Below are 26884 nucleotides of genomic sequence, written 5' to 3' on the forward strand. Positions count from 1 at the left end.
ATAATATGAATAGGTGAATAAAATGAAAGCAGGAATTACTTTATTGTTTTTTAACATAAATATATATATAATTTAAATTGTATTGATTCCTAGTCATCGAAGTTCTATCTGCAAGGGTATATAAACTTCGGTGTGCCTAAGTTAGCTGCCTTTCTTGATTTTTAATCAAATTTCATGTCTTTACTTACATTTTCGTTCAACTTTATTAGAGGAGATCTTGAGTTTTGAGTGTGCGATTTTATTTCCGAGTGCAGGTCATGTGTATCTATATCCCGTATCTGCTATGTCTGGCTACTGGAGACGTATCTGTCAGATACGTGACTGTGTCTGCTCCATTCTACCCTGCCTCTTGTTTTTCCCCCCTTCCCTCCTACAGAGTTTTTCTCATTTTCCCGCTGGACACGTTCCTTCGTTTTTATCGCCAATGTCGTTTCGGGGGCCTTCATAAAGTGTCGCGATATTCATAAAGATAAAGCTGGCTGTCTTGCTCTCTCTCTCCCTCTCTCCCTCTCTCTCTCTGTTGCTAATATGGGTGTGTGTGTGTGGGTGTGACTTTTATCACCATCCACCCCCCGCCTCCACCTCTCCAAAAAACCCACCCACATTCGGCCTTGGGAAGGCAATTAAAATGGCCATTAGGCCCTATTAAAATACCATTGACTGAGTCCACTTTGCGTTTGGCTTTAAGTGGCCAGCCATGTGTCAGAGGCTTCACTGTAAGGGCCGACGGCCTTTGAGCCAAGTTTAATGCAATTACATGCAACAACCAGAGCAAAAACAACTCAATTACAACAGCAGGAGGAGTAGAAGGTGGAGTGGAAATTCCTGGAGGTACATATATACATATTTCCTGGCCATAAGTTTAACCAAAACTGAAGCCATTTAGCTGCCAAACGAAGCTCTTCAAAATATATATTAAATTGTTAAAGTTAGAGAACAAATTTTAGGGGGTTGTATATATAACAAAATAAATAAATATATATTTTTAATAATAAATATATAAAGATATATATATATAAATATAAATATTAAATACTATTTATATATATTCATTTATTTAATTTTTATAATTTCTTTACCGGCTTTTCATGAGGTTTTTAAATTAAAAAACAAATTTAGTTAAGGTTTTAATATATAAAGAAAGAAATATAAAAATACACTATATAAATGATACAAAAAAATATATATATATGCTATTTAAGTAATTTAATAATATTAACATACATAATTTCTTTGTTATAATTTCAGTACATCATTTTCATTAGCTTTTGCATTGGATCGATGAAGTTAAAAAACATATTTAGAGGCTTTAAAAGGGTATGTATTATACATAAATATATTTAATATATTATTTATGAACATATATTAGATATTGTATATCAATATACCATTTATATACATATGTATTTTTTCATAATTTCGTATAAATAGTTTATATTTTTTTATACCTTTGAAAGTATTCAATTTTAGTCAGAAGCATGAAATTAAATGAAGAATTCATTTCCGACCCCATAAATCATATATATTTTTAATCAGCATTAAAAGCCGAGTCGATCTAGCCATCTCCGACAGAAAACAAAAATTTTAAATTTTTTCCGATTTTTTTAAGGGGTTTAATCGTTAAAATTGTTCAAAAAATTTCGCAAAATTTAAATTTGTTTTAAGTTTTAAACTGAGTATGCAGATTTATAAATTTAATAAAAACTAACACAGGAAAACTTTCCGAATTGAAATTCATGCATTTTTGTCTAAGTTATTCAATTTAAAACTTTGATTTGTTAAATAAAATGTAACGTATAGAAATATCGATTTCAAGAATCTACCAGAGGGTTTTATCAATTTTAATCAATGAAGGACTCATTTTCGATCCTATAAATTATATATATTCTTAATCAGCATCAAAAGCCGAGTCGATTAAACCATCTCAGAAGGAAAATAAAAATTTTAAAATTTTTTGACATTTTTTAAGGGGTTACATCGTTAAAATTGACATAAAAAAAAGGTCAAAATTTGAATTTTTAAAATGGGTAATTAAGTATGCAGATAAATAAACCTAATAAAAATTAACATAGGACAGCTTTCCGAATTAAAATGAGTGATTTTTTGGCTTAGCAATGAGATTTTAAAACTTTGATTTGTCGCGAAAAATTTATAGGCTTAGAAAGGTTTTTCATGTATGAATATATATTTTTATTTATATATATTTATGTTGTTATATTTATATTCAGATATAATATATATTTTTTGTTTTAGATTCTTTATTATATCATTATACATTTTTATATATACGACACTAAGGAAGATATAGTTTTCTTTGTTTATATTTTAATTCAAATTAACAATACTTCCCTGAGCCTTAATTTAAATCCTTCCACAACCTCGTTTTCGCTTTCTTTCCTGCTCTATTTTCCTTCTCTTTTTTTCTATTTTCTTTTCCAGTTTTTTATATTTTTCTTTTTAATTTTTTTTAATCTTTCCCCTGCTGCTATTTTCTTTTTGTCTCTGCAAAAACTTTTCTTCTCCCGCCGTCGACTTTTTGACACTTGTCGTCATATGCAGTTGCTGGCAGGCAGGAAAAGCGATGCAACGCGGCACCTCCACTCCACCACTCATCCATCAGCCCTTTTTTCTCTTGGAATTTTCCTGAATTTTCCCCACCCCCTTCACTCCCCTTCCTCTGCCAGTGGTTGTTCTGTTTCCCGCTGCTGTCGTCATAAACGCAGCCTTATTAAAAGTGCACGAAACTTTTATATTAGTGCAGACAGCAGCAACACGCTTTTCCGTGCAGGTTGCCGGTGCAGGTGGTGTTGGAAAATCAAGGGAAAGGAGACCCTCCTCCCCCCCTTAGGTTATTGCCGAAAAAACATGTTGGCTGAAGGAGCAAGAAGTCAGTTGGAGTAGGTGGAGCTAACCAGGAAATTATTATCAATGTACGCATAATTCATTAAAACGAGCAACTTTTGTGGGAGGGAAACTCGGAGTGGGTGGAGGGAAAACCCGAGGCAGGGAGGTGGAAAAACAGGCCCACACACTGGCGGGCAAGATGCGTTCACTGATGATGATAATGTCAGAGTGCACTTTGTCATTATATCAAGTCGCATACACACAAATGCACTGAATAAACTTATATAGTCTTGTGCACTAGAATACATAAAATGAAATTATATTTAATGAAAAATTAAAAAAATATTAAATGCAGCTCTCATACATATATATTTTTTTGCTTATTTTAAAGTAGTAAAGGTTTTTTTATATAATTTTTAGCTGTTAGTTTAGAAGGAATACAACTTTTAATTATAATTATGAAGAGGGGTCACTTATTAAATTTAAATTGCATAAATTTTAACCTTTAAACATTTAAATATTCAAAAAAATAGTTTTACTTATAAAAACTTTATTCAAACCTTCTAAAAGATTATTAAGTTCAATTTGTTATTATTATGTTGCACAGATTATTTTGTGACACCAATTGCTATTCAATCTTGACAATTAAAACCATAAAGTTCCTAAACTTGATTAAGGTTCAGTATATAACTAAATAATAAATAAATGCATTTAATATTTGTTTTTTAAAGGTGTGAAATTAACATTAATGGAAGTATAAATAAAGTAACAAGAACTGTTTTGGAGAAGCACATAAAGTTTGGCCTTCGGAAATTCTATCAGCTTTGCAATCGCTGCAGAAAAGCAGCTTCACTTTCAATGAGAACTCAGAACTTTTAGATCTTATTAATAAATAAAATATAGTAAATTTCATATTATTTAAAATATTTAAATATTATAAATATCTATTTAAATACTTTATATATTATTCAATATTTTTTCAATTGCAATTAATAAAGTAAACAAACCAAGATCAGCTGTTTCGAAAAAAAAGCCAAGATCAGCTGTTCAACGTAAACAAAGGATTCTCTGGCCTATCGATAACATGATTTTGCCATCGCAATTAGATAAAATATTTTTGCCATCGCAATTAGGGGTGGTACAAATTTGATGCCCAAAGCCCTCAAAGAAGAAAGAATAAATAATATTATAAAATATATATAATTTGTTAAAAAACAAAATATACAATTCTAATTTTAATAATATAAAATGTGTATTTTGCATCAAAACGCAAATAATAAACCCATATTAAGACACTATTTATATATAAAATAATACTAAGCAGAATTAACCCAACATTTATAATTCCCATTTAATAATGTATTAAATTTGTAAATTAGTTTCATAAATAAGGACATTTTCCTGTGGTGTATCCTTTGCTACACACGCACTGGAAATCATCACGACGAGCAGGAAGGAAGGAAGGAAGAAACTAACTAACTTTGTTAAAATGTCTCTCTCACTTTCGGGCTTAGGCTATATAGCATCGTGTGTGTGTGGCTTCTTGCTTCCCCTCCCTGTTCCTATGTCTCGGAATTTTCCCGCACTTTTCACTCCTCAATGAAGTTATCGTTGTCAAGTTTTAAGCGTGAACTTTTCGCCACGCCCACCTCCTGCCCCGGCCTCCTTTTTTGGAGCTCCTTGTCTCATCCTCTCCGCCGGCTGCATCATAATTCGCTATTAGAAGTCACTTAAAAAGTTTCCACAAGTTTTCCATGCAGCTGCCAACATTGTTGTCAGCCACGCCCACCCTTAACCCCCAGCACGCCCCTGTCAGCCTGTGTGTGCATTTTCTTTGCCAAAAAGTTGTGGGCGGCTAAGTAGGCGGGGAAAATGATTTTAATGTCTCTGAGGATGCAATTTTTTAATTGAATAATTGTAGGCATAATGCCAAGAGCTTTTTGTGTTTCTCAAAAAAAAAAGAGGGAAAGTTCAGCCATTTAAATTTTAATTAATGAAACAATTTTATACTTGTTTTGGAGCTATAACAAATTATTGTTTTTTTAATTTATATCGTAGAATATTATTAATCGGTTGTCTATCTTCCACCTTGAGCGATACTAATCGCGATATTAAGTGGTAGAGTTTATGCGATAGCTTTAATCGTCTAAATATCGATAGTTTTCATCGATAACTATCCTTTTATTATATAGCTACCGAGTTTACCTGTTTTCCTTAAGCAGCACTGAAATCAGTCCTCCTCCGATCGTCGTGGAGGTTGGACCTTCTCCTGGTTAAGTACGGAACCATGTATTTTTTTTTATAAGTCGTAATTCTTTGTTTTATTATTATTTTTTTTTAATATTATTCCACATATGTCTTATACCTCAACATTATTCTGCGATGTTTGGTAGCGTTTGGATTTAAAAAGTTCCGGACGCACATTGGTCATGGAAGAACTTTTTAGACGATGCCCGGGGGCTCTTTGGAGTGATCCTCCGGATCAGGAATAAAATGATGTCGGTGGAGTGTCACAAAGTTTAATTTGTTATAATGATAACAAATATACATGTATCCCAGCATTTCCTTTTGTGGTGTCCTTTTGGCATTGTGACACGTGCCGGTTTTGACGTAACACGAGACACAAAAACAAAATTGGAAATACTTTATAAATGTATTGAATTCATATGAAGAGGTTTTTTTAGTTTTTAGTAACCCATCTTCCGAACTAATAACTTAAACCGTAATCATTCGATTTAAGTGATTCCAAGAAATAATATATCGCAAGGATATATTGATCCTATATTGAGGAACCAACAGGCTCATGTTGCGGTTTTGACGTAACACGAGACACAAAAACAAAATTGGAAAATACTCCCAATAACCCATCTTCCGAATTGATAACTTAAACCGTAATCATTCGATTTAAGTGATTCCAGAAAATAATATATCGCAAGGATATATTGATCCTAAATTGAGGAACCAACAGCCTCATGTGGCGGTTTTGACGTAACACGAGACACAAAAACAAAATTGGAAAATACTCCCAATAACCCATTTTCCTAATTAATAACTTAAACCGTAATCATTCGATTTAAGTGATTCCAGAAAATTATATATCGCAAGGATATATTGATCCTATATTAAGGAACCAACAGCCTCATGTGGCGGTTTTGACGTAACACGAAACACAAAAACAAAATTGGAAAATACTCCTAATAACCCATTTTCCTAATTAATAACTTAAACCGTAATCATTCGATTTAAGTAATTCCAGAAAATTATATATTGCGAGGATAAATTGATCCTATATTAAGGAAATAACAGCATTATGTGGCGGTTTTGACGTAACACGAGACACAAAAACAAAATTGGAAAATACTCCTAATAACCCATCTTCGGAATTGATAACTTAAACCGTAATCATTCGATTTAAGTGATTCCAGAAAATAATATATCGCAAAGATATTTTGATCCTAAATTGAGGAACCAGCCTCATGTTGCGGTTTTGACGTAACACGAGACACAAAAACAAAATTGGAAAATACTCCTAATAACCCATTTTCCTAATTAATAACTTAAACCGTAATCATTCGATTTAAGTAATTCCAGAAAATTATATATTGCGAGGATAAATTGATCCTATATTAAGGAAATAACAGCATTATGTGGCGGTTTTGACGTAACACGAAGCACAAAAACAAAATTGGAAAATACTCCCAATAACCCATCTTCCGAATTAATAACTTAAACCGTAATCATTTGATTTAAGTGATTCCAGAAAATAATATATCGCAAGGATATATTGATCCTATATTAAGGAACTAACAGCCTCATATGCCGGTTTTGACGTAACACGAGACACAAAAACAAAATTGGAAAATACTCCTAATAACCCATTTTCCGAACTAATAACTTAAACCGTAATCATTCGATTTAAGTGATTCCAGAAAATAATATATCGCAAGGATATATTGATCCTATATTGAGGAACCAACAGCCTCATGTGGCGGTTTTGACGTAACACGAGACACAAAAACAAAATTGGAAAATACTCCTAATAACCCATCTTCCGAACTAATAACTTAAACCGTAATCATTCGATTTAAGTAATTCCAGAAAATTATATATTGCGAGGACAAATTGATCCTATATTAAGGAAATAACAGCATTATGTGGCGGTTTTGACGTAACACGAAGCACAAAAACAAAATTGGAAAATACTCCCAATAACCCATCTTCCGAATTAATAACTTAAACCGTAATCATTTGATTTAAGTGATTCCAGAAAATAATATATCGCAAGGATATATTGATCCTATATTAAGGAACTAACAGCCTCATATGCCGGTTTTGACGTAACACGAGACACAAAAACAAAATTGGAAAATACTCCTAATAACCCATCTTCCGAATTAATAACTTAAACCGTAATCATTCGATTTAAGTGATTCTAGAAAATTATATATTGCAAGGATATATTGATCCTATATTGAGGAACCAACAGCCTCATGTGGCGGTTTTGACGTAACACGAAGCACAAAAACAAAATTGGAAAATACTTTTTTAATATGGCGAAGGAAGTTTTTTTATATAAAAAAGTGCTTGAATAATCTAAATTATTATCCGAATTAATAATATAATAATAATAAGAATTAGCATTCGTTTGATTTAAGTGATTTCAAGGCCTTATATATGGCAAGGCATGGAAAATATTTTTATTTCGACGACTCCAAGGATCATAAAATACAATATCAACATAGTTTGTTGTCAAAATATTTGTTCAGATTTTTTGATGGTTTAAATTTTTTTTATTTACTTTATTAAAACAATGGCAGCCGTGATATTCGTAACCAAGAGTGTTTGTCTGTGATGCTTAAAATGCAATTATGCATTTTGGGGTCGAAATGGACGAAGGACTTTCCGAGTTGCCAGGTCTGGAAATGAATTTAATTGCAATGCAATGGCAAATCGAATTAAATTGTGTAAAGGGGAAAAGTCCAGAGACACCAACAAGTTTTCCCCTTCAGCGGCAGAGCATCCAATTGAATAAATTAATGCAAATTAACCCATTAATGTCTGACGTATTTCCTTTAACACAAAATTCAAGGAATGAGTTGCAGGGAAAATTATAAACGGACAAAAGGATTCCAAAAGAATTCTCTTTGTGGGAATGGAAAGCTTAATATTGTTTGCCATTTATGTAATAATACATTTTTTTTATGATCAGTTCTCAATGTTCCATGTTCCAAAATAGTGATTCTTTTTTAAAAAAGTAAAAGTAAATTAGATTTTTTATTAACTTCTTATATTGTATAAAACAAAAACTAAGGATACTTTTTGTGCTTTTCCAAGTAAAACACCTCCGGAAAACATATCCGATGAACTGGAAGAGAATAAATTCTTCTAATTAATTAATTAATTACAAGAAATATACTTGGAAATATTTTCTCATTATTAATTATGAAATAAAAACTTTATTAAATAAGTTTTTAATTTTTCTTTCGCACCTTGGCCATTGTCCTTAAGTGGCCTTAACTCTAGCTCGCATACAATTTGCGTTGCCTGAGCCTTCACTAAATTAGTTTCAAATTTCTTCAAGTATTTAAAGAAAATAAAAATGAAACTAAATAATAAACTGGCAAATGCCCTTAACTTCTAGTTCGCACGCTATTTGCATTTCTTGATGATCCTAGAAGCCCCGGCATACTTCAAGTATTAAAAGAAAATGACTTTCAATACTGAATTAATCTTCCCATTTTGGGCAATGTCCTCAAGTGGCCTTAACTTCTAATTCACAAATAATCTGCGAAGTTTTTTAACCAAAATTTTCTCATTGAAAAACATTTTGGATGGTGCCTGGGCCCGTTTATTGTGATCCTGGGGCCCAGAAATAATCCGGTGCCGGTGGAGTGTCATTAAGTTGGACACTTGGACAATCCACAATTTGTTGCAGTGGAAACAAATATATATGTATGCAACATTTTTCCACAAATAAAGGCTCCAATAGGTTTCCAAATTCTCGGGAATCGCAATCTTTTTTAACATTTTCATATTAATAAGTGCATGAATAATCAGATGGTGCACTGCCGATTTCACAATTATTTTTGTATTTATTGGTGATGATGATGATGATTCTTCCACAAATGTCTTGTAACTCCATAGACTTGTGAAAGATTTTTAAATAATTATATATTTTTCGAATGGCTCCCGGGCCCTTTTAACGGCTTAACATTTTTTTAACGCACACCCATTGGGACGATATATTAATTATTCAATATTTTTTTATATTTTAATTTCAATTTTATTTGTGCGGTTTTGTTGTATCACGAGGCACCACATGTGTGGATCGAATATATCTTGGAGATGCTTCGGGTCACTCGGACAACATATCCGATGAACTGGAAGAAAATATATTCTTCTAATTAATTAATTAATTACAAGAAATATACTTGAGAATATTTTCTCATTATTAATTATAAAATAAAAACATAGTTTAATAAGTTTTTAATTTTTCTTTCGCACCTTGGCCATTGTCCTTAAGCTGCCTTCACTTCTAACATTGTTTGGATTTTTCCCTAAATTGGTTCCTAATTTATCTTTAAACATATCCGGAAAACATATTCTCTTCCAGTTCATCGGATATATTGTTCTTCATATTTACTTATTATTAATAACAAAATAACAATGGCATTGTAGAAGAACACACTACACTTGGGAAGTAGTTTTGGAGAATCAATTTAAACAATTTAAAAAATATACTTGCGAATATTTTCTGATTTTTCGTAATAAAATAAAAACTTAATTAAATAAAGGCTCCAATAGGTTTCCAATTATTTTCCGGAAACCTCGGAAATTGTGCGGTATTGATGTATCACGAGGCACCACATCTGTGGATCAAAATACTTCATAAAAGTCTTGCCATTGGTTAGTTTTTTATTGTTTCTGCTTCTGTCCATTTGAATAATGAAATGGGAATCCAAATTTAAATTCAAATTTTAGATGCAGTGCGCGCATAATTATGACACCCATGGAAACACTGTTAAAAAGATGTGTCATTTATTTTTAAACAGAATTTTCTCGTTAAAAATTGGTTCCTAAATATAAGAAGATTTTATCTTCTGTTTCTACAGAGTAGCAACTTTTACAATATGTAATATTGTTAATATAAAATTATTGTATTTAAGTGATTTTGTTCACTTAAATTTTGGTGTCGGATTCTTCTCCAGAGAATTTCCATGGGTAAATTTCAGGCAAACAGCGATATATTATGGGGTTGCAAGAATTTTTCCTAGTTCCCTAGTTTTTTAACTTTTTCCCCATATTGCCACAAGACCATAATCCTCTATTTCGTACCTTCAGCCAGGCAAAAAAATAAATAAATAAGAAGTGCGTCCCAAAAAGCATGGATTTCTTTTCGTATCTCCAAATCGAGGCTACGTTAATAAAACATTTTTTAACTCCAGGGATCGGTTGAACGAGAGCCGCGGAGCTTGTGGCACTACTTGGTGGCGCCTCCGGAAAAAACATACCGGAGCGAAATGAGCCACTAAGTTTCCATATAGGATTTTTTTTAAATAACCGGCAACTGTTTAAGAAATTTTTTTTAAACTTATAATTGAATTTTTTGTTATTACCAGGGATCGAAATCATTGTAATTTTTATTTTAATTATCACGTGATAATGAGTAAAAATTGATTTGTATAAATTTTTTATCAATAATAATGATTAAAATTGACTTATACAAATCAAAGGTAATCATTATATTTGATCAAAAACATAAAAATCATTACACAATCATAAATTATTATTCATCTTTGTTATTAATTTAATTAAATATTAATAATTAAAATGAAACGATATTTGTTCCTAAAATATTTAATATTTTATTAAACAAAATTACACACTAAAAAATAAAATTGTGCAGTTTAAATTTGATTGTTTTTAAATTTTCGTCAAGTGTAGTTTGACAATGTCAAGTGCGTAGAGCTTTGAAAGAGAGGGATGAACTCATGCTCATTAAAATGCTCGCTATGCACCATCTCTTTCTATTGCTCTGTTGCGCCGCCGTGCAACTCTTGAACGATCATTTAAAAAAAAAAATTGTAAAAGAATAAATAAATGTATTAAAAAATAAATAGAACTTTTTTTAATATTATTTATAAATATTAAACTTTATTTAGATATTATTTGTTTTTCGTCAACCACCCATTGCTTAACATAATGTTAACTTAATGTAAACATATGTTACCTTAACATTAATAGCGGCTGCGTCGAACATGTTGAATGGTCTGTCAAACGTAACAACAATCAAACTGTTGCGCTTTACGGCCAACAGGCGCGCAAGCGCTGTCGGTTGCTTCGAGCCGCATTAGATGGCGCTGGGTGCTGGCGTCGAACTTGGCGAGGCTTCGAACAACAACAAACCACTTGAACGGGTCAGGGACAGTGATGGCACAACATCCATCGAACTTTGGTTGTAACTTGTATTAAATAAATATGAAGCCAAAAATATACATCAACATTTTAAATAGCATATAACAAAATATGTATATAATAATATAATATATATAATATAATATTTTCTTAATTTATTTATAAAAATTTATTGGAATAAAAACTATTTTATTTGATCTCTGTATAGTATAATTACAAGACTTGTATTACATATTTATTTTTCTTATAGTCAAATCTGACGGAAACCCCAATTCGAATGGATGTTTTATGCCCGCTGCTTGAGTTAATTCAGCTCTGTTGAATCTTTTGCTCGTGTACCGGCTTTGTTGCCAACATATTTATTTACTAAACAAAACGCCGAAAAATAAGGTAACAAAAATAAATTAATTTAAAAGAATTATTCAATAATTTAATTTTATTTGTATAATATTATTTATTTTAATAGAAACAACCTGACACAACACTGTCTACAGTGTCCAACTCGAACATATTCAATTGCACCAAACGAAATGATTCGTCGAACGGTGAAGCATGTTCAACGGCACCGGCCTGGCTCGAGTTGGAGATTAACAGCACTGCCGCCTTTTTTAAAAATTATCAAATTCAAAACCAGGAGCATCATTATTTAAAAATTTATTAATCTTCGCATAATTGAATCCATCTACTAACAGAATTATGCTTAAAGAATCGTACAGAGAGCAATTATAACCATTGTTTGAGAATTTAACAGACCTGCCGTCGCATCAAACCTGTTGCCGTTACCATCGAGCTCGAGCGTCGACGCCGGCAGCGAAATGGCTCGACAGAAGAAATTGTGCCGCTATATAAAGTTACTCTATGTTCAAACACACGCCGGAATGCTAAGAGCATACATTGGAATACGAAGAGAGGCTGGCAGAAATATTCCGGCTTTTTCAAAGCGCGAGCGTCGCAGTCGTGTTTTCGTCCGCCTTTTGGTCGCATCGCAAAAAACAAATTGTTGCTGCAGCCAGTGAATAACTAAATTGCTGGCTTAGACTAAAGATAAAGCGGAGTAACTAACTAAGGAAAATTTGTATATCCACGTGCTTTGCTGAGTTCGCCTTTTCCCCTCCTTCTATGCTATTTTTCGCGCGTCTTCGTTCGCCGTGTGTGTGTGTGTGTGTTCGGTGCGTGTGAATTAATTGCGTTTTTTTTTTATATCGCGTTGATCTGCCGTTCTTTTGCTTCGATCGAATTGTAATAACAACAGCAACAACGATAATGGCGAGTGCTTGAGAAAGCCAGAAAAGGAATTCAAGTGCAGTGCCCAAAATAAGGAAAACGAAGAATAAGAAGCAATTAATAATTTTTTTTCAAGTGAAGATTGTGTTAGTTTTGTTGGTTCGGTTGTTTTTTATTTTTGGGGGAAAAAATACAGCAACAACAGCTGAAAAAGGAGAAGCTGAAGGCGAAGGAGAAGCAGAACAACAACAACAAGGAGAAGCAGAGGCGAATTGGAAAAGAGAAGTAACAAGTTGAAAGAAATTCAGAAACCGGATTCAATACAACAACAACAAGAAATACAGTCACCAGCAGCAGCATCAAAGAGGAGAAGGAAGAACCAGCAACAACAAGCAGCAAGCATTTGAGCAAGTAGTTGTTGTTGTTGTTGCGATCCTCTCTCAGCAGCTGCTCCTCAAACGCACTCACGCACTCACGCGCTCTCTCAATCGCTCTCGATCGAGGCAGAAGCAGCATAAGGAGAAGGAAGGTGAGTGAAATGTTCTCTTTTATTTTTTTTTCTTTCCTTCATCTCCTGTTTAAATAGTGCGTGCAAGCGAGAGGGGTGGCTAAAGCGCAGGCGTAACCGTTCAATGGGCAAGAGGGAGAAGGGGAGACTGCAGTTTGGTTGCACTTAGAAAAATGAACAGGTTACTATGGGGAGTATTAAATTAGAACAAATTTAATGGTAATTAAAATGAAAAGGAAACTTAAATAAAATGATATTTAAAAGAATTTAAAATTAAAAAAAATGAATAATATTAAATATAAAATAATTTCAAATTAAAAAAGAGTAATATTAAATATAATATAATTTCGTATTAATTCAATACTATTTTAAATCTAATATCCGATAAAGAATTTTAAACTTAAACGTAAAAACTGAATTTTCTTAGGCTCTGGCTTTATAGTAAAATAAAAAAACCAAGTTTTTATGGGGATAAAACAAACGTAGAGCTATAAAAACAAATAGAATATTAAAGGTTTAAATCATGTGAGATATTATTGCACTTTTATGGCCAGATCAGTGAATTCATAAAATGTTATAACAACTTGGCAAGTAAACAAAGTAATTATTGCAATAATGTATTAAACTCATCATGACTTACGACTTTTTTTTAACATAAATCGTAAGCCAGAATTTATAGTTCATTAGGCCAGATTAAAATTTTTTTCCACTTTTATTTATTCTTTATTGATCGTATTTCACACTAGCTCTCTATTTTCCCTTTTTTTTTTTCTCTCTCTGGCTCTCTCCTTTGGCCGGGCAAGTGTAAAATCGAAAGTCGGGCAAATCAGAACAGATAGTTTTTCTAGTCATCTTCTTGGTCAGTTTTTATAGTAGTTTTCCCCACATAACTACACTTTACTCCAGTGATCCATTTACCTGGGGCATCGAGCGAGTGATTTCAATAGGTGTGTCTTCTTTTTCTCTTTTGACCGCAAAACTCTGCTGACATAATGAGCTAAAAAGGTGAAAGAGCTAAAAGAACTGGCCAAAGAATGCAGAATGCAGTGTAAATACTTAAGGCGCCGGGCAGTAGAAACATAAATATTTAAAATCAAATCAAGATATTAACAAACAAATGCGGTTGGCATTGCACTTTGCCTGGCCCCAAGTCGAGTTTCTCCCCCGCCTTTCGCTCTCGTTTTTGATTTTATTTCTTTTGACCAGTTTTGGTTACAGTTGGCTTGGCTTTAGGCCCACATATTTTCTTTTTCGATTTATTTTTATATATGTTTTTTTTTTTTATTTGTCGATGGAGCACTTAACACTTAACATTGGGATACTAATTTAATAGGGAAATATATATAAAAAAAGTTAACTTTATACTTTATAGATGAGAGCTTTCAATGGTTTAAAAACAAGTTTTATATAAACAAGACCTAATTTGATTGAATTTTTAATTACTTAGCTTGTTAAAATAGTTTCTGGAATATTTTTTATAACAAATATTATTTGAAAAGTAGTTTTTAAAAGCCTAAAGTTCGGTATTTCTAAGAAAAGAATTTTAATAAAAGATTTATTGAACATAATTGTAAACCCATAAAATTCTCTCGATAGGCAAATTGCAAAATAAAACCGATAGCCAATGTATCGATAGAGCTGAGGCGCCTCGACTAATGCCGCTAATTGAATTAGCACCCGCATACACCCAACACACACTCGCACACACCCATCATACCTGTAAAGGTATGAAAAATAACAACAACAAAACACCAACAAACCAGCAAAAAAATGAAACAAAAAAACAAAACCAACAACAAATTGGATTAATGCAAACGAATCGAAATACACCAAAAAGACCAGAAAGACCAAGAAAAATGTGTGTAAAAACTACAAAATGGTAAAACGATGGTTTTTGATGCAAACAAATGGCTAAAACATAGCTACCAAGCAGCGCACAGATACATAGATACACAGATATAGATACAGATACAGATATACGAAATGTATCTTTCATAATCGACCTGGTCAAAAGACAGGGACAGCAAGAGAGTGAGAGGGAGAGAGGAGACGGGGGCAAACACGACATGATAATAACGGTTTCACAAATTTAGTTGCTGCTTTTTTGTTGCTTTTTCTTTAGCTCCGTTTTTAGCTGTCCTTTCACTCAGCTTCTTCGTCATTTTTTTCTGTGTGTTATTTTGTATCTTTGTGATTTTTCATTTGGTAGCTTGTTTTTTTTCTGCTTATTTTTTAGTACCTTTTGTATTTTGCATTCCCATTTCAATATTTTGATTAGAACTCTGGTCGAACACCTCTTCTGTTCATTGACTTGTGCACTTTTGGCCCCTTCACCATTTATTGGTTTTGAGTGTTATTCGTTTTGAGCATTTTCCCAATCGATTTTTTATTAATCGATGGATTTGGCTTTGAGGTGGAAGGTTTTTAATATAAATTGCTTAATAAACAATATAGATAAATGTGAAATTTTAAAGTTTGAAGGATAATTAAACAAGTTTTCTTAAAGTTTCCTTTTAAGTACTTTTTTCCTTAACCTTTTTTATTATTTATAATACATTTTTAAATGTTTTCTAAAAATTGATTTATAAAGATCCTTAATTTCCTTTACTCTTCTTTTAATTTAACCCAATTTATCTAATTTGTTGAATGATTTTAATACCGATTAAACAAGTTTTCTTAAAGTTACCTTTAAGTACTTTTTTCCTCAACCTTTTTTATTACTTATAATACATTTTAAAAAGTTTTCTAATTTGTTGAATGATTTTAATACCAATTAAACAAGTTTTCTTAAAGTTACCCTTAGGTAATTTTTTCCTTGACCTTTTTTATTACTTATAATACATTTAAAAAAGTTTTCAAAATATGTATTAACAAAGATCCTTAATTTCCTTTACTCTTCTTTTAATTTAACCCAATTTATCTAATTTGTTGAATGATTTTCAATGATTTTTAACAACCGGACGTGTGATGTATGATAGCTATAGTTATTGAAATCCATCAAATTGAATGAGTTTGCAATGGCAAAATAATTTCTTTACGCTTTCCAATCACTACTCTGCTCTCGATGTTGCAAACAAAAAATCGCCTCGAATTACGCTCCTCGGCGAAAATTGTAGCTAAAATGCAAATTCATTATGCGGATATGACACGGATCCATTGATTTTTGAACCCAAATAAAAAAGTCACGAACTTTTGCCGAAATATGAGATGTTCAAAATTAAACCCAAAAAAAAAATCAAGGGAGTTGGTGCTTGGAGCTCATTAACGACAGCTGCTGCCACCGTTAACTACGCATATCGAATATCGAAAGATATATACACACATATCTATATATATATAGCCAATAAATCTGCTCGCAATTTTTTTGCCCTTACAAAGACATCAATCTAAATTTGGCGTAGCTCAAGGGGGGGGGGGAAGAAAAATAATCATCAAATCAAATCAAAAATACATCAAAGTTGAGTTTTTTTTTGTTTTGTTTTCTATTTAATTAGTCGACGCGTGTGTGGATAATGTTTTTATTTTGCGAGTGAGAGTGTAAGTAGATCCCTTTACTCTTCGAATTTGCACTTTCCCCTCGTTAAGGTTTTTTTTTCCCTTATTTTGTATACAAAATTTGAAGCCCCAATTCGAATCTTTTTGCCGCTTGATTAATTGCTCAATCTGTGAAACTTTTCATTTGTCAAAGCCCCAACGGTTTCATATATTTTGCAATTAAGCAAGATATGTATACAAAAAAAAAGAAGATTAATCTAAGGTTAATTAAACATGGGTTCTAAACATTGATGATTTCTCATCTTTGTGTGTATTGGTCGTTGAGTAATCGAATCAACAAGACAAGTGGCAATCAATAAATATATTTCCCATTTGTCACAGCTACAAGTTTGTATTTTTCAATTAGAAAAATTAACAGAGGCCAGAGATAAAGTATTTGTTGTTAAGTTCTGAGTGATTTAATTGATTAAAAATGAAAAGAAAACAAGAGTCAATTTGATTTTGATTTTATCGAGGTTCATATTTTGCTTATTGTTATAAACAATTTTATCTATTGCCTCAATGGTTAATCAATTAAAAAACAAAGCAAGGTGCAATTAATTTCGATTTTAATTTGGCTAAAATCGAGCTCATATTTTGCAATTAAGACCAAACAAGCAAAAGCAACAAAAGACTGCTTAATTTTTTATTTTTGTTGTATTCTGAGTTTATCTTTTGTTTCAATTAGCAATCAATTAAACTAAACAAACGGTAATCAATTCTGATATTATTTAAAAATTAAAACAAAGAGATAAAGGAAATTGTGGGAATAGTTATTAAACAATATATCAATCCACAAAAAAGATTGCAAAAATCTATATAGTTAAGGTTAATGGTTGATAATAATGATAACTTTTTACGATCATCACGCATCAAGGGAATGCTGAAACTGAAGATAAGATATTGCTTAAGAGTATGCATTTCCTGTTGCGAATTTAATTACTTAAATATATTTCTAATAATTTATTATTATTATTTTTTGTTGTTGAAATTATTGAACTTATCGAAGCAATTTTCGATTGGTTTCATATATCTTTACCCATTTTGCAGTACGATTTTCTTGAGATGTGCCGTGTTCGCATTGTTGCAATTCTATATATAAATTGGAAGCGGATCCCCGGCACTTCTCACATCGTGCCACACGAAATGCTTGCCTCTGGTTAATTTTTGTTGTATTTTTTTTTGTTTCTTAATTTTTTTCTTTCATTTTGTTTTTCTTGCCACTGCGTTTCGTGAAGAAGTCAGAAGCGGCGGCTAAATATAAAATCATTTGAAGCCCCGAGACTGAAATGGGAAATACGAAATAAAACCATGCAATGCCCAGACAATTGAGGCAAGACAAAAAAACCCCAAAAAAAATAAAGTAAAGTACAGAAACACATATACAATAAAATGCCAACGAAAAATGAAACAGCAAAAAATAAAAAAAAATCCTAAATATAAAGAGGAGAAAAGCAAAAAGGCGAGAATAATAATAGGCACAGTTTACAATAAATCAGCGAGCGAAAGGAAAATGCTTTATTACTGCCACCTTCCTAGTATTAAATCCCCTCCCCTCCCCCTTGTATCTGTATCTGTATCTTTTCCATCACATCTCTTGAATATATATATTTTTTTTGTATTTCTGCGGTTGCCAAGCAATTTTTTTTGTCTTCGTGTCTGCATGTCTCTTGACTCTCTGCTTAACTATGGATCTGTGGCTATGGGAATTAGAACCCAAAATAATAATAATAAATAAAAAACATCCAAAAGTCGAAGACCTTGAATCTCTAGTCCGGGTCTTCTAAGAATCAAGAGGAAATTCAAAAATATATATCTTCCTGCAAACTAAATGGAAGCTGGATAGGGGTTTTCAATAAATAAGTTTTGAAACTGATGCTTCAATTAAAAATATTCATATTAATAATAATTAGAAATGGCCTGAATAAAATTACAAATTATAAATGGTCTGAAGACTGATAAAAGAATCCAGAATTTTTATAGTTTATATACTGTATTATTATATTATATATTAGTATTATTATCAAGATTTTCTGAAATTATTTTCTACTTAAAAGGCATTATCTACATTTTCATTCTTTATAATATTCTTTATAACATATTGATAATATTCATTAATTATTTACAGTATTTTAAATATTATATATTTAGTAAAAAAAATTCCTTAAGAATACTATGGTTTAATCATATATTCTATAAGAATTTAGTAGAAAAAACTCCCTTAAAAACACTTCCCTTTTCTCATATATTTTACATGTATTTAATTAACCATCGTTATAACCATTATTATAATAATTTTTAAGGCTTTTGCTTCTGCACATTTTTAGTACTTTTTTTTACCCATTTTTAAAAGCAAGCTTGCCTTTTTCTGTTAACAAAAAGAAAAAACCTATAATAAAAAAATAACTACAGGAAAAAAAAAAAAACTGCACTCTGTAATTGTTTGCCACTCGCCAACTTTTGTTGCCACATCTGTGCAACACGTGTGCTGTGTTGCTGCTGCATTTTTGCTCCTTGCAAGGGTTACCTCTGACATCTCTCCCCTCTCCCCTGAACCCCCCTTTATCCCCCTTAACCCCCACTCACCTCTCAAGAGGGGGAAACTTCATCGTTTTGGGGGCGCATTTGTGCCGCCGCCCTTTTTTTTTTTGTCGTCGAGTGCACTTTGCCAACTTGGCGTCAGAGTCCGAGTCGAAAAAAACTCCAACTTTAGCTGAAAAATGCTGCTGGAGGAGTCGTGTGTTCATGCAGAGATATATATAAAAAAAAATATATATATAGGTATATATAAATATATATATACAGCAGCGGTTAAGTTGGTAGATTTTATGATCAGACATCAAACCAAAGTGATTATATCCTTGTAAAAAGTCTCAAAAGGTTTATTACACTTATTCCCTGACTTAATATAATGTCTTCCATAGAGGGAGTAGACTGAAAAATAAATGTTAATTCGATTTACAAATGTCACATTATAGCCTTAAGACACCTTCTTATTTTTAATGAGTTTTTATACCCTTACAGGGTATTATAATTTCAATTAGAAGCTTAAAACTTAGTGAAATAATCATTTCCGACCCTATAAATCATATATATTCTTGATCAGCATCAACAGCCGAGTCGATCTAAGTATCTCAAGGGAAAAAATAAATTAAAAAATTTTTTTCAATCTTTTTTAAGGGATTGCATCATTAAAATTCTCAAAAAAATTGATAAAATTTTGAATTTAAAAAAATGGAGTATGCAGAATTATAAGCGTAATAAAAACTTACAGATGACCGTTTTCCGAATTAAAATTAATGCTTTTTTGGCTGAGTTATGCATTTTTTAAAATTCGATTTTGCCCCAAAAATTGTCATATAAAAATATCGATAAAAATCGATTCCAACAATATTTGAAGCAAAGTTATAATCGATATCCAATAACAAACTCCAAGGGTATCTAAACTTTGGCTTTCCAAAAGTCAGCTTCCTTTCTTGTTTGCAATTGAAAAATTTAAATAAGATTTGATGTGTGTTCATTGAATATTATAGACCTAACAAAGGTTACTTTAATGTCTTTTTTATTTATTTACAAATTTATGGCTAGCAATTAAAAATTGATTGTAAAATTTTGCAAATGATGTTGGCTAAAACTAGTCTTGAAATGAGTTTTAAGCTTGAGTTTTGAGCTTGAGTTTTGAAGCTTCTTTAAAATATTTATTTTTATATTCCTATTATTTTCACCCAACTTGTTTAAATTTTTTATGTCTGTACATATGTTGTTTTTGTGTTGCTGTTGCTGTTTTTCCTTTTTTTTTTTTACTTCTTTGTGTAATTAAAATAATAATGCGGTGTTCAGAGTTGAAATTGGAGTTGGTGGTGAACGAATATAAAAAAAAGATAGGTGAGGGGCAGATTGTGGTGTGGCGGGTGCGTCTCGAGTGGGCGTGACTGAAGAGGGGGAGTGCGCTTTAGGGGGCGGGGGGGAATGTTGCAGCCAAGGGGAGGGGAGGGGAGGTGTGAATAATTTGGTGGCACATGTGTTGTGCTCTCTCAGAGGCTTCTTTGCCCCCGTGCAATTGTTGAGTGGAGTTTGCGAGTCATTTTCCGAGGGGGAGTTGTGTTCGCTTTTGTTTATTCTTTGCATTTGACTCTTGTTTTTTCCGCGTTTTTATTTTTTATTTCGTATTTTTTTTTTACACATTCTGTTCGTTTTTGCCTTGATTTTTGGTTTGGCATTTGGATTGCAACGCGTGGATTCTTTTAATGGCCTGGGATTTGGTTTCAAATTTGAGGTGCGGTAATGGTGATAATGATAATGATAATGGTATAATCTTAATGCCGATGATAATGATGTTGATGTAAATGTTGAGGGTGAGAAAAATTCAATGGGTGGCATAGAAAATTAACACTCTTGTAATTAATAATGCATACAGAAAAAAAAGAACAAAATTCAGTTCTCATTCAATTTTTTCAGAATGATAATCCCATTAATTATAATACTAGAGCTTAAGTTATAAGCAATAAAAAATTAAGTAGCAGGTAGCACTTTAAACTAAGCTTTTAGTTTATTTAGTAGCTAAATTATTTATTTTTAAATTTAGTTTATTTATTACTCTCATTAATTTCATACCTACAACTACTTAAATAGTTACAGATTAATGCTTTAATCGTGATCTTAGCTATGGTTAAAGATTATATGGTTAAGCGGTGTGTCTTGCCCCCTTGGTTTCGACCAAGCTTAGTTGGCAACAAGTTGATTACCATTCTGGTCTCGTCTCAGGAGGCCAAAACCAGGCGGTTAACCAGGGAATCCAATGAGGTTACCACAAGGTGGGCCAGGTGGGCGTGACAACCGCAAGTTTCCATCTTCCTTCTGTAACTAATAAATGCATTTAAAGTAGAAGCAATTTGAAATCAAAAGATGTTTAATTAGATGGGGAAATGTATTGAGATGGGAAAGAAATTTAGAAGAATGATCTTTATGAGGTAGAAGAATTGTAAAAAGAGCAAGATTTGATTTATGGGAATATTTTATAATCAATTGATTAATGAGAAGCCACAAGACAAATAAGTTTAAAGAATGCTAAAAAACCCTAAGAAGAAAGTATATATTTCCAAATATTTCAAATAATAATAAATAACTATCAGTTAATAATAAAATATATATTATAAAATAAATATATAAAATATATATATCAAACTAAACTTAGTATAAAGTATGATATGAGTAACTTCTTGTAAACTCAATACAGAATTCCAAAGAATCTCTATAAAAAAAAAGATACGAATTCAAAAAAGACAAGAAATAAGAAGAAAAATCCTTTGAAAAAAAGGCTTTCTTGAATTGTAAAGAACACAAAGTGTAATCGCAACTTGGCAAATATTGATGGAGTGTGATTCAATTGATTGAAAGCCATGGCAAAAGTTGAAGCCAAAGTTGAAGATGGCCAAAATGGGGGGAGAAGAGCCAACAGAAAGACGAAGACGAAGACGAAGCTTGAGGAGGAGAGGAAAAAATATGCTAGTATATATGCAAAAGGCAACCGGTTTCATGATGTTTGCCGTTTTGCTGCTGTTGTCTTTGTTGTTCCTTGTGTTGTTATGTGTATGCCTTAAACAAATTCCTGCTGCCTCCGCATCTCTTTTCGAATAACTTACAAACAGTAAAAAAATAAATAAATAAGAGGAGTACGCAGACAGCAGACAACGCATGAAGATGACGATGATGATGATTAACAGCCTCTGCGAATGATCATTACAATCAGCATCATCTTCGACTTTAACTTCGTGTGTCAGCAATGTTAATGAGTGCGGAAAGAGGAGAAGACTATAGTTGTCTTCCGTCTTTGTCCGTCACTATCTCTGGAGCTGAAGCTTTTCCATTTCAGTTAAGAACAAGTCCGTCGTCATCATCCATCATTCCAAAGAGATCTCCGAGGGGAACACACACAAAGATAGTTTAGGAATAGTTTTATGACACATCATGCGTTGGCAAACTGAGATTTTTATTTAGATAAGATTCTAAGATAGTAGGTACAGGATAGTAGATACTGAATACAGATTCTGGATAGTAATTAGTAGGTAAAGATATTAGGTACTAGGTAGTAGATACTAGATACTAGGAACTAGATACTTATTACAGATACAGGTACAGACACAGATTCTTTACGGGAGGAGTTGACAATAGCTGAGATAATGGGATTTTCTTGAGATATTATATACAGATACTGGGTACGAAATGCTAGCTATTAGGTACAGATATTTTGTGCTAGATCAAGATATATTGTGATAGTAGATACTTTATACTAGATAATATATACTAGATACTATATACTACATACTATATACTAGATACTATATACTAGATTCTATATACTAGATACTATATACTAGATTCTATATACTAGATACTATATACTAGATATTGTGAACTAAGACTAGATACAGATACTAGGTATTAGATTCTAGGTACTAGATACAGACATTATTGACAAGATTCTAAATTTATGGGGGATCTTGATTAATAACCCAGATAATATTAACTTCTGGTAACACTACATACTAGATACAGACATTGAGTACTAAATACTAGCTATTAGATCCAAATATTACATACTAGATACAGATATTATATACAAGATACAGATATTTTATACTACATACCAGATACAGATACTTAACAAAAGGTCTTGACCATAATCCAGCTAATGTGATTAAGATATATATAACTCTCTGAAAAGGTTATTTTTTATTATAGAAAAACATGCTTCTATTTAATATATATATTACAAAAATCCCCCTCAGCCAATTTCCTTCTATAACTAACCTTATAACCCCCCTTTTAAAATTCATTACCATTCACAATTCACTTTTTTATAGCTTAATGGCTACATTTATAATTCAAATACTGCCTCTTTTTGTTTTATTAATATTATACCAGTTAAGTTATAGACTAACTCAGTTTCGGGTCGTAAAGCAGACTTTGGACCTGCTTATATAGAGCAATTAATTAAAAGAGAGATAGAGATAGAGAGAGAGAGAGCTGCGAATGCATTTCAGGGTCATGCAAGATAGTCCCAAAATGGAGCCAGAAAGAAATCTTCTCATGCGTGCCACACGAGCAGACATTTCACCGAAGAAATGCCACAAGCTAACACACACACACACACATGCACACGTTGCCAATTGAGGAGGGGCATGCAACACACACACACACACACACAGTGAGATATTGTAGTATTTGTAGTAGACACATAAACAAGAGTCTCCCAGCCGCATGCCACATTGCCACATGGGCCAACACATCATCAGCAGAAGGAGAAATAACAGCAGGTTCAGAGGAAAAAATCCAACAACAGGATCTAATCAATCTGTTAAATACCCTGCATTTACTGAAAATATCAATAGAAATTTATAAATTAATTAATTAAATAATAATATTTTATAGTGAAAACTATGACCCAGTTTATAAACTATCTATCTTTCCCCTTTAAACTCTTTGAGCTCCTTTGAGATCCTTTTAAAAGCCAGACTTAATCATTTCATTATCCCAAAATTCTCTCATAAAATGTATCTTTTGGAAATCTATCTCAAACACCGGAAGATAGGAGTCTCCTTCTGGCGTCTTCTGCTTTTGCTTTTGCTTTGGTTTTGGTTTGGTTTGGTTTACTTTGGCCTCACTCTTGGCACTTGGGGGCAGGTTTGTTCTGAGCATCCATCTCCTTGTTCATCTCGCACACACAATGTGTGTGTGTGTAGAGGAACCGGTAACTGAAACTGAGTTGGAAAAACACAAGAAAAACGAGCTGCTTTTGCGGTTTAAGGTGGCGTGAAAAGGCCAAGAGAGGAAGAGAGAGAGAAACAGTGAGTGAGTGAGTGAGACAAGGGGACACAACCAGGTGTTGGCGGCATCTTTTCCTGTTCCATTCCATTCGGTTCTATTTGGTGTGTAGCGGTAAACTGCAGTGGGTTTTGTGGTTTTGTGGAAATGGAACAAGGACAATGTTGCAGAAACAGAAATTGTGGCATGTCTGTGGCAGGACTTAAAAATAAGAGAAGTTAGTCTAGAGCATAAAAAGTTACCAAAAAAGAATGAGAAGGAAAGAATTCTACAATTGTTTCATTCCATTACATTTCATTCCATTACATTTCATTTCATTCCATTCCACTTCATTGCATTCCATTTCATTACATTCCATTCCATTTCATTCCTTCTTCCTTTTATTAAACTGAATTTTCCAGCTACCTTTTTTTGTTTTTTTTATTTATTTTTGTTAAGTGAAGCCGGTTTTCTTTTAAAGCTGTCTGCAGTTGAATCCTTGTGGAAAAAAAATTAGGGGGCGTGGCCGGTCGCCTCCTCCACTTGACAAAAAAAAAAATAAAATAGAAAAGAAGCGATTTGAAGGCAAATTGCCAAAAAGCTTTTTGCTGCTGTGGCTGCAGCTGCATTTCGGACTACGGCTTCAGCTTCAGCTTTGGCTTCAAGTGCACAGAAAGAGATAGAGAGATGAGGAGAAAGAGCGATGGATAGAGAGAGGAACAGAGCCCGGGGCCTGTCACCGCTCCCTCTCGGCTTTTCGGGCCCTCCCCCAAACCTTCCTCCGTTTATGGAAATGCACGTGAAAATATTCAAAATATTTCCATTTTTTTTTTGCTCGCTTTTTGTCGTAGCTGCTTTCAATTTCCCAGGCTGCACCACCACCCCCCTCCACCCCCCACCCCTCCCTGCATTTCCCTGCACTCCACTAAGCCCATCGACGTTTTTCGATTATTGCGCATACTTTCGCCCCCGTCGATGACGATGACGATATGCCGATGATGCTGATGTTTCGCCGCCTTATTTTGTGTCCGCTCTCTTTTGTCTTGCAAATATATTTTGTCTTTTTTATTTTTATTTTTTCGGTTTTTTTTCTGCTTTTGTTTTCGGCTCAAAATTTGTCAACGCCTGAAAAATGCAGCCGCTTTTTATCCCACTTCCACATAGCTTCCCCCAAGAGTAAGTGCAATTCGGCAAAAGGAAACAAAAAAAAAGAGCCAGAGGAACCCAAGTCTCTGAGGGAGCTGAAATTGGGAATACCCTTGTGGAAAAGCCTAGGGAAATCATGGTAGTTTGTAGGAAAATATTATGGTTTTCTATTTTAAAAAATAATGAGAATTCTAGAGAACATTTCATATAGATGCGTATACATTAGATTCATTGAAAACTATTCTTAGGTAAACCTTTTAAAGTACTTCAATTTGTTTAAGCAATTAAAAAAATTAAAAGGAATTATTTCCGTATCAAAAAATACTAATGTATACCTTACAAATTTTTTAAACGTGTCATAGATAGGTATATAGACATATCGACCATTGAAAACTTTTCTAAATAAACCTCTTCAGTCTTTCAGTTTGCTTAGGTAACTAAAGAAATCATAGGGAATTATTTCCTTATTTGTATGGTTTATAGAAGCTAAAAGGAGCTAAAATATTAAAGGATATTAATATATATCTAGAAAATTTCCACAAAGTTAAATAGATACATAGATAGATATATAGAAACATGCCGATAGCTCCGTTGAGAACTTCTCCTAAATAAACCTTTAAAGTCTTTCAGTTTGGTAATTAAATAATTAAAAAAATTATAAGGAATTATTTCTGTATTTGAATGGTTTATAGAAGCTTAAATATATATCAAAAGATACTAATATATATCTTGAAAATTTCTAAAAAGTGTAATAGATAAATAGATATATATACAACACATTGAAAACTATTCTAAATAAATCTTTTAAGTCTTTCAGTTTGCTTAGGTAATTAAGGAAATTATGGGGAATTACTTCAGTATTTTTATGGTTTATAGAAGCTTAAATATATATCAAAATATACTAATATATATCTAGAAAAATTCCTAAGTGTGTATATAGATAGATAGATTGGTAGATTTATAGATAAATGTAGATTGATTAATTGAATACTCTTCCTAAACTAATCTATAAAGTCCTCTAACTTGTTTTAAGGTAATATAAGGGATTATAGGAAGTTTTCTACTAAGTATTATAGTTTAAAAAATCTGTATATATATCTAGAAAATATCCTGAACCTATAATACCCCAATAATTACAAAGAGTATTGTAAAACGCGACAGCAGATTATATTGACAAGGCGCGGAGTTACAAACAGCGCGAAAGGGAGGGAGTTGAGCAGAAGAAGGGGACCTTTGCAGAGGAGTTATTACACTGCAACCAAAGTTGAAGCCAGACGAGGGAGGAAAGAGAAGTCAGCAGAGGAAAATGAGGCGGTAGAGGAAAAGCCAAAGGAGTGGGGGGGGGGAGTAGCGTTGAGTTGTGGGGGGAAAAACGGAGGCTACGGCCTTTTGTGCAATGAAGCTCAACCG

At 32.6% G+C, this 26884-nt stretch overlaps 1 protein-coding gene across 2 annotated transcripts in view; it reads left to right on the forward strand.

Moving 5' to 3' along the window:
• The first annotated feature begins 1253 nt into the window (after window positions 1-1253).
• Window positions 1254-26884, forward strand: part of LOC110180521 (uncharacterized) — a 104871-nt gene continuing 79240 nt past the window's right edge. The window contains exons 1-3 of one of the 2 annotated variants that reach the window (XM_086835553.1): window positions 1254-1317; window positions 11510-11649; window positions 11726-13012. The gene's annotated coding sequence lies outside the window, so the exon portion shown is untranslated. Of the gene's footprint in view, window positions 1318-11509; window positions 11650-11725; window positions 13013-26884 lie in introns of those variants that run through there. The other variant, XM_086835554.1, reaches the window with a different exon arrangement.

The sequence above is a fragment of the Drosophila serrata genome, unplaced genomic scaffold (assembly GCF_035046125.1).
Source record: "Drosophila serrata isolate PLE 108 unplaced genomic scaffold, ASM3504612v1 contig_276, whole genome shotgun sequence".
Classification (NCBI taxonomy): domain Eukaryota; kingdom Metazoa; phylum Arthropoda; class Insecta; order Diptera; family Drosophilidae; genus Drosophila; species Drosophila serrata.